Source organism: Leptonychotes weddellii, chromosome 4 (assembly GCF_054177405.1).
Source record: "Leptonychotes weddellii isolate Sample4059 chromosome 4, ASM5417740v2, whole genome shotgun sequence".
Taxonomy (NCBI): domain Eukaryota; kingdom Metazoa; phylum Chordata; class Mammalia; order Carnivora; family Phocidae; genus Leptonychotes; species Leptonychotes weddellii.
Genome location: NC_138372.1, coordinates 106,431,915 through 106,440,691, shown reverse-complemented (window position 1 = coordinate 106,440,691; position 8,777 = coordinate 106,431,915). Strand labels below are relative to the sequence as shown.

The 8,777-nt window shown below is 36.1% G+C and overlaps 1 pseudogene; it reads right to left on the bottom strand.

Moving 5' to 3' along the window:
* Positions 1 to 3,431: 3,431 nt before the first annotated feature.
* LOC102731016 (ragulator complex protein LAMTOR1 pseudogene) overlaps positions 3,432 to 8,777 on the bottom strand; it is a 30,432-nt pseudogene continuing 25,086 nt past the window's right edge.

Below are 8,777 nucleotides of genomic sequence, written 5' to 3'. Positions count from 1 at the left end.
GGTCCACATGGCCCGTTTCCTATAGTAGAGTAACCGATACTTTGCTATATGAACCCTGGTTTCTCATGTCTTCCAGCTAGTTATATTGAGCTCTTCTTGTTTTTATCAAGTGATGCTTTGAAAGTGGAATCTTGGAAAATTGCAGTATAGATATTTTAAAAGATAGTAAGTATATCATCATTAGCATTGACTTTATTCAAAGAAGTTGCAGATTTCTCAACTCATTGTTACAAAACAGCAACAAATTGAAATATGATTATTATGCCTGCCATGATTAATGATGTCTACATTGGTCGTTCTGAATTTATGGGAGTATGACAAACTCCTTGTAAATCAAAGAATTTTCTTCACCCCCACAATAACATAATTATAATTTTAGTATTCATTGATAGAGAAAATATATAATAATAAGGAGCCATTATGAATTCATTAATATTTGAGATTTTTGTAATTTGTAATTAGGTGTTACCTCATTGGTCAAATAATGTTTGAAAATAAGTCATCAGACACTGTTTGGTGTACATATACACTTTTAGAACTCTCGCAGTAATTTTGTGACATCCTCCCTTTCACCAGGAGTCCCTAAATCATAAATTGGTAGCCAATGACTTACACAAAGCATACTTTGAGAGTTGAACTGTGTAAATGAGTCTTATTACCCAAATCAGAGTATGTGTGTGTGTGTGTGGGTGTAACCCTATTACACGATGCCCAACTCTGAAAGAACCCTTCAAGAAGCTAGCCATTACTTGTCAGTTTTGAGCAAATTTGGCAAATTGTCAGTAATCCACCAAAGCTCTCTTCTTGACATATTTCCAGTCTGAACAGATTGTGAGTAGAGTTGCTTTAATTCAGCCTGTCACAGGGCTCACTAATGTAAATCAAAGAGATGCACAGCCTGAGATCACACGTGGGGGAAAAAATGACGTACTTTATAAAGGCATGCTGCCTCCAAAATCTATCATATCATTTGTTTTACAGACCTACCACCACCATTACAATCCAGAGGTACTAAAAGCAGGAAACTAACACACAAAAAAATGTCACTGTTTCTATTAGTGTCAAAAGTACATTTATAAAAGTCTCTTGTCAGATTAAGGAGAAGCAGTGGTTGGGTTTTTTTTTAAGAGATTCCTGCCAAACAAACTAATTAACACCCAAAACATCTCTATGTATGTACTTTACTCTCTGATTTTTAGCTGAGGTATTTTTTCTCCTTTTTAAAAAATTCTACATATAGTTGACATACAACGTTACATCAGTTTCAGGTGTACAACATCGTGATTCGACAAGTCTATGTCATGCTATGCTCACCACAAATGTAGCTACCATCTGTCACCATACAGAACTATGATAGTTACATTGACTATATTCCCTGTGCTGTATACCATGACTTATTCATTCCGTAACTGGAAGCCTGTACCTCCCACTCCCCTTCACCCATTTTGCCCCTCCCTCCACCCTCCTCTCCTCTGGCAATCACCAGTTCATTTTCTGTATTTATGGGTCTGTTTCTGCCTTTTGTATTTGTTTGTTCATTTGTTTTGTTAGCTGACATCTTATAATGTTAGTATTTTAAAAATAATCTTATCCTCTTTATTGCAGATTTATAACTTTTCTTCTTAGTTTGGAATTATTAGATTGTGGATCTAGACCTGGGGTAAAAACTTTTAGTAACACACAGAAAGTATCTGGGTTTATTTTATTTTTTAAAGATTTTATTTATTTATTTGACAGAGAGCGAGAGAGCACAAGTAGGAGAAGCAGCAGAAGGAGAGGGAGTAGCAGGCTCCCCACTGAGCAGGGAGCCTGATGGGTGGGCCTTGATCCCAGGACCTCAGGATCGTGACCTGAGCCAAAGGCAGATGCTTAACTGACTGAGACACCCAGGCGCCCCAGTATCTGGGTTTTTAAAAAATTGTTAAGAATACTACTTTATTGTGCACAGCTATTTGATAATTAGATTTATTTTCATTTACATTAAAAATCAGTAGCTGGGTGTAGATTTCAATACACACATAGATTTGCGTAACAACAACCACAAACAGGACTGGACAAGTTCCATCACCCCATAAAACTTCATTGTGCTTTCCTCTTGTGGTCAAACCCTCTTGCACCCCAATCCTGGCAACTATTAATCTATTTTCAGTTTCTACAGCTTTTACCTCTCCAGAATGTTATATAAATGGAATCCTACAGGAAGCAAAACTTTCAAGACTGGATTTTTTTCATCTGGCATATGCATTTAACATCCATTCATGTTGTTGCATGTAGCAGTAGGTCATTCTTTTTCATTGCTAAATAGTATTCCATTGCATTGATGTACCACATTTATCCATTCACCCACTGAAGTGCTTTTTGGTTGTTTCTATTTCTAGTGATTATGAATAAGATGCTATAAATATTCACACATAAGATTTAGTGTGAAGATTAATTTTTATTTCTCTAGAGTAATTACCTAGGAATGAGATTGCTATATGCTATGGTAGCATGTTTAACATCCTATGAAACTGCCAAACTGTTTTGCACGGTGACGATAGCATTTTGCAAACTGATAAGCAAAGAATGAGAGTTTCTGCTGCTCTGCATCCTTGCCATCATGTGGTATTATCACATTTTATTTTTCATTCCCATTTTAGTAAGTGTAGAGTGGTATCTCCTTGTGGTTCTGATTTGCTTTTCCGTAATTGCTAATGATGGTGATCATCTTTGATGTGCTTATTTTCCCTTTTGAATAGTTTCTTTGATGAAGAGTCTGTTCTAACTTTTGCCCATTTTTAAAGTGGGTTCTTTGCTTCCTTCTTGTTGCATTTTCAGAGCATTTTTAATATATTATGGATGGAAGTCCTTTGTCAAATATAAATTTTTTTATTTTTTATTTTATTTTATTTTTTTCAGATGAATACACTTCCTTTATCAAGGACAACAAACCAAAACAAAACCCCCAAACCCCAAACATGTAAAAACCCAGGGTGCTAGAAATACAAACTCAATTCATTCAAAATCAAGCTCATCCAGACTCTGGTCACAAACCCTAGTGAGGTGCATGTGAGCACCAAGTAGGAGAGAGGGGGACAGGAGTTGAGGCCAAGAGAAAGGGTGGAAAGGGGGCTCCCACAGGCCCCCTAGGGATCACCCTCACAGTGGTACCTCCAACTTCCTAGTGAAGACCTACTAGACCCTAACCTTTTGACTCCCACCCCATCCCTGGCCAGGGCTTTGAAGGCCAGTCCCAAATGGTTCTGCCCTCCCTTGCTCCATCTTCATTTGCTCAGGCTTCCAGCCTCACTCTTCTCTTCCTTCATACTCTTCTCTGTGATTAGTAGCAGGTTAGGGTTCTGTGTGAGCCGTGGTGAGGCTGGGGGTTAGGGGAGGCAAGGTGGAGTCGGGGTGAAGAGAGGAGAAGAAGAGCTGTGCAAGGATCCCTCTTTTCATGGGATCCCAAACTGTACAACCAGCTCCTCTTTTGCATCCACTCAGATCTGAGAAAGTACACTGTGGCATAAGCAGCTATCCTGGAGACATGCTGTAAGTTGGAGAGGGGGATGGGCTTGCTGGCCAGCACTTGGTGGGGCTGGCTGGTGAGAGATGGCAGCGGGGGCAGCTTCTTCCAGTAGATCAGGCTGCTGCTCAGCACAGCCGAGCGGGTGCTGTACTGCCTTGCCCAGTCCATGTGCTCATGCTGCTCCGTGCCCTGGGAGTCTGCAGCTGCAGACACACCAGTGATGTTGCTGGCTGTCTTAGCAAGGCTGGAGGAGAGCAGGGCCCGCTCATCTGTGTGAGTGGGAGGCAGGCTATGGTAGTTGGGCTCACTCCATTGAGAGCTTTGGTGGGGGTCTGCTAGGGTCCAGCAGCAGCTTCTGTTCCTCTCAGTCCTGGTTCGAGTCCTTGTTCTGGCTGCTGTAGCAGCACCTATGGCCAGGGTGGGGCAGGGCACTGAGGACCTGCCGAGGAGGAACAATGTCTGTGGGGAGCCCTTCTGGTCACATGACCCGTGGCTACATCCAGCAAGCAGTCACTTGCTTCAAATATATTATTTTTTTTAATTATTTATTTATTTGAGAGAAAGAGAGAGAGTTGGGGGGAGGGCCAAAAGGAGAGGGAGAGAAACAGACTCCCAGCTGATTGGGGAGCCCAATTCCCGGCTCAGTCTCAAGACCTGGAGGTCATGACCTGAGTGGAAACTAAGAGTCCAACACTTAACCAACTAAGCCATCTGAGCACTCCATCAAATATATAATTTTTGCAAATACTTTTTCCCAGTTGGTGAGAGGGTTGGCTCTTGGTTTTCATAACAATGCCTTTAGCAAAGAAAAATTATTTTAATTTTAATGAAATCCAATTTGTCCTTTTTTACTTTTATGGAATTAGGTATTATTTTTATGAATTTTTGACTATCCTAAATTTCCAAAGATTTTTCTCCCAGATGTTTTATGAATTTTATATATCTTTTACATTTAAGTCAATCACCAGTTGTGACTAAATTTTTATATACACTGTGAAGTATAAGTCTATGTTCAATTTTTGCATCTGAATATCCAACTGTGACTGCACCATTTGTTGAAAAAACTTTCATACCTCCATTGATTTGCCCTTGAATTTGCTTTGTTAAAAAATATCAGTTGATCATATTTGTATAGGTCTATTTCTAAAATTTCTATTCTCTTCTTTGATCAAGGTGACTTTATTTTTAATCAACATCACCCCCTTGATTACTGGAACTTTATGGTAACTCTTAAATTTTGGTTGTGGGAGTCCTCCCATTTTTTTCTTTTTCCATTTGCTTTGAGTATTCTAGTGTTCTTTCTTTCTTTTTTTTTTTTTTTTTGCCTTTTCATATAAATCATGAAGTCAGCTTATCTATATATATAAATCTCCTACCAGAATTTTGATTTGGAATGTATTGTCTATACTTAAATCGAGGAGATATTAACTATATTGATTATCCCAATAATGAACACAGTATTCTCTCCATTTATTTAGGTCTTCTTTGACGTTTTTAATCAATGTTTTGCACCATATAAATCCCATACATATTTTGTTAGATTTGTATGTATTTTTGTTTGTTTGTTTGTTTTTTGAAGGAGGGGCTATTGTAAAAGGTGCTTTTTCAAGGTTAGGTTTACAATTGTTGTTAGTTTATAGATATACAGTTGATTTTTGTAATTTGACTTTGTACCTTGCAACTTTTCTAACCTCCCTTGCTAGTTCAGATAGGCTTCTTTTTGTAGATTTGATGGGGTTTATTGCATAGACAATCATGTTGCTTGCAAATAGGAACAACTTCATTTCTAATTTGTATGGCGGTTCTTTCTTTTCCTTACTTCATTTCATTGGCTAAAACTTCTAGTAAAATGTTAAATAAGAGTGGTGAAAATGGACCTTCTTGACTTTTTTCCTGATTCTGAGGGGAAAGAATTCAGCTTTTCAAAAGGAAGCCTAATGCTACCTGTAGATTTTTTGTAGATGTCCTTATTCAGACTGACAATGTCTTCTGTCATTCCTAGTTTGCTAACAGTTTGTATCATGAACTGATAATGACTTTTGCCTGATATGTTTTCTACATCTATTGATATGTTCATGTACTTTTTCTGTTAGGTCTTAAGCAGATTGGTAGAAGATGTAAAGAATCTCTTAAATGCACTTTGCAAATGTCAATTCTCTGTAAAATCTGATGGTAGAAAGCCAAAAACAATTCAACAAATATATTTCTATGTAGTTAAGATAATTAGGTTCATATGTGTAAGTCTTCTCATTATCAATTTAATAGATATTTGGCACAGACTATCTATGATAGTTCTAATCTTCTGGACTATAGGCCAAATCTTATCCAAAATGTTTTTGTCTTGGTCTATAAAATATTTCTTAAAAGTTCACTTAGAGTCTGGTATTTAAGCTTCAGAAGATTTCATTTCCTTTTCTGGATTTCTAGTTTCCCTTGGAAGATTTCACAAAACTAGACCTCATTGTTTTATGGCACCATCGGCTGGAGTTGAGTAGCAACTATCCCTGTTTTACAAAGGTGATAAAAGTCTCTATTTTACTATAGTACCCAGAATTCCCTGAACTGTTTTGCTCATTTATGTTATCTGTCTCACAGCTATAGGCTATGGAATTTGCAATTGCTGACTAGAAAACTGGGTAGAAACTGGTTAATTCGTATGTTTTTAATGAAAAATGAGTAGACTCTACAGAGCGAGATACTATTTTGTGTAATAGAATGTCTATTTTTTTAAAAAACGAATATATGCTATTGAAATTAACAATTCTAAATATTTTGGGAGAGAATAGAAATTGACATGGGCAGTTGGTGTTATTATGGCCATGTGTATCAAAAATTTTAAAAATATCTTTGAACAATTAGTTCTATTTCTTGAGATTTACCTTAGGGAGATGATTCTAGACATATATAAAATTTTATTAATGATTAAATTAATGACTATCACTGGGACCTAGAAAAAAATGGGGAAATGATGTTATCAGGCTAGCAAAATATCAATGACATAAAATCCTCCTACAAATTCCAGCCATTTTCAAATGCCCAGGAAATGGCCTTTATCACATTGTTAAAGTCTTGATATAAAATGAAACAAAAAATAAAACCTCTTCACCATGCATATTCCTTGAGTAAAACCAAACACTAGGCATAGATGGACACAAAGAAGATGCAAAAACTGCTTCCCATCAGATCACTCTCTGCCCATGATTCAGGTCATAGGGTCTGTGCTATCCAGGAAACTCAGCACCTGCCCTCTTTGAATGGAATCTATATAGGGAATTAGCAAGAACTGAGGCCCTTTCGTTTCTACCTTCAAACCTATTCAGAGACAATAAATACAGAAGAAAACATGGTTGAATGCATATTTTCAAAAGAAAAAGCATAATGTGCATAACTGGAGATAGGACAAGCCTGGTGAGGAGTGCAGGCCTGTGGTTATACATCCATTATGTGCAAATTTCTGTAGTGGAGAACTCTATATCCTACCTCTCAAGAATAAGGGAAGATCCATAACACCGGAGCCAAAGAACCCAATGAAGTCCAACAGACCCAATCTGGATAAATGTCAGCTGCATACAAGAAATTAAGTTGGGGTTATAGTCATCAACTTCAATTCTGTGTCTAGTTTTGAGAAGGCCAGTTGGAACAATCCTTAAATCTTGTCTTTCAGAAAACCTCAGCTTCCTTTTTAGTCAAAGAAAACTAATCCAAACAGAAAAAGGTAACAGCATGGGGACTATAAAAAATTCTGAACCAGAAAGTAACAGAAAAGCATAGCCTTGAATATTCAAAAGAGCATAATTTTAGAAGTAATTTGCATAACATTTATGTTCAATAATTTTTTTTAATTAACAAAAGTGTTTAGGCCTTTGGAGGTTGTTTTCAAGTTTTTCACATTAGAGATCATTTCTAAATGCTGACATTTCAATCTTGGTTTACTCTTTGACCCAAGAATTGAATAAAGGAAAATTCCTTTTTGTTAGATTATTGTGGCCTTTATTTGTTATTATGTGTTTTTGCTGTTTGTACTGCATTGTGGTCAGATTTGGAGTCTCTAAAATATCTATTTTCCTTTTGTCATTTAAACTTTTTTTATGTGCTACTACCTGGCTCTTTTTCTAAATAATATACAGTTATTTGAAAAACATGCCTTTTTTGCTTAAAAGAAACCAAGTGATAGTGCATTCTTTAGTCCTCTATATTCATTTTAATGTTTCTACTTATGTGAGTAGCAGTGTATCATACTACAAACACATGAACATTTCTTACTGTTACTTAATATTCAATCTTTCTGCATCTTAATGGTATCTCTCCCAGAATTTAATTTCAGCAAATATATGTTGATCACTGATATGCTTGTCTTACCCATTTGACTTTAATGCCTTGTGTTTATTATACTTTCTTATATTTGCCTTCATTTACTTTTCTTATTTTATAATATTGACCAAGTTTTTGTTTACTTTTCATTTCGATGATATGTTACCAGTAATTATTTTTAATTTCATTACATATTTGAACATGTATTTTTCTGAAGTCATAGATAAACATTACGTAAATTCTTTCCCCAAATAAAACAAACCTGTGCTTGTGCCTTTTTTATTTGAAAAATTTAGGTATTTGCCGTATTTCTTCTCTCTTATCCTCTTTCTTTTTTTCCTTCTAAAACTCCTACTACACTTGTCTTAAATATCTTTTTTTTTCTTATTCTTTCTTAGATTTTATCACGTAATAGTCATCTCTGTGTTTGCCAATGTTTTTTGAGAGAATTAATTGTTTCTAGTTTATCTAATTACAAATGCAATTTCCATCCTGTTTTTTAAAATTTCTACAATCGTGCTTTTTTAGTTCCAAGAGAATACTCTTTCTTTTTAGGATATTCAGAGCAGCTTGATATATATTTTTTACTTAAATTTTTTTCTTGTCAGGTTATTAAGGTTTGATTTACATATAAAATTCACCCTTTAAAAATACATAGTTTGACCAATAACCACCACTATCATCAAGATATTGAATGTTTCCATCACACCAAAAAGTTCCTTCATATCTACGTGCTGTCAAGTCTCTTCCCTCATCCGTTGGCACGGGCAACCACCAACCCAATTTCTCTCCTTACAAACTGGAGTTCCCAAAATGTCATATAAATTGAGTCAGACAGTATGTAGGCTTTTGTGAAAGGCTTCTTTCCCCTCATATAATGCTTTGAAGAATTATCCATGTTGTTGCATGTGTCAGAAGTTCAGGCCATTTATTGCTGAGTAGTATTCCATTGCATGGAGAT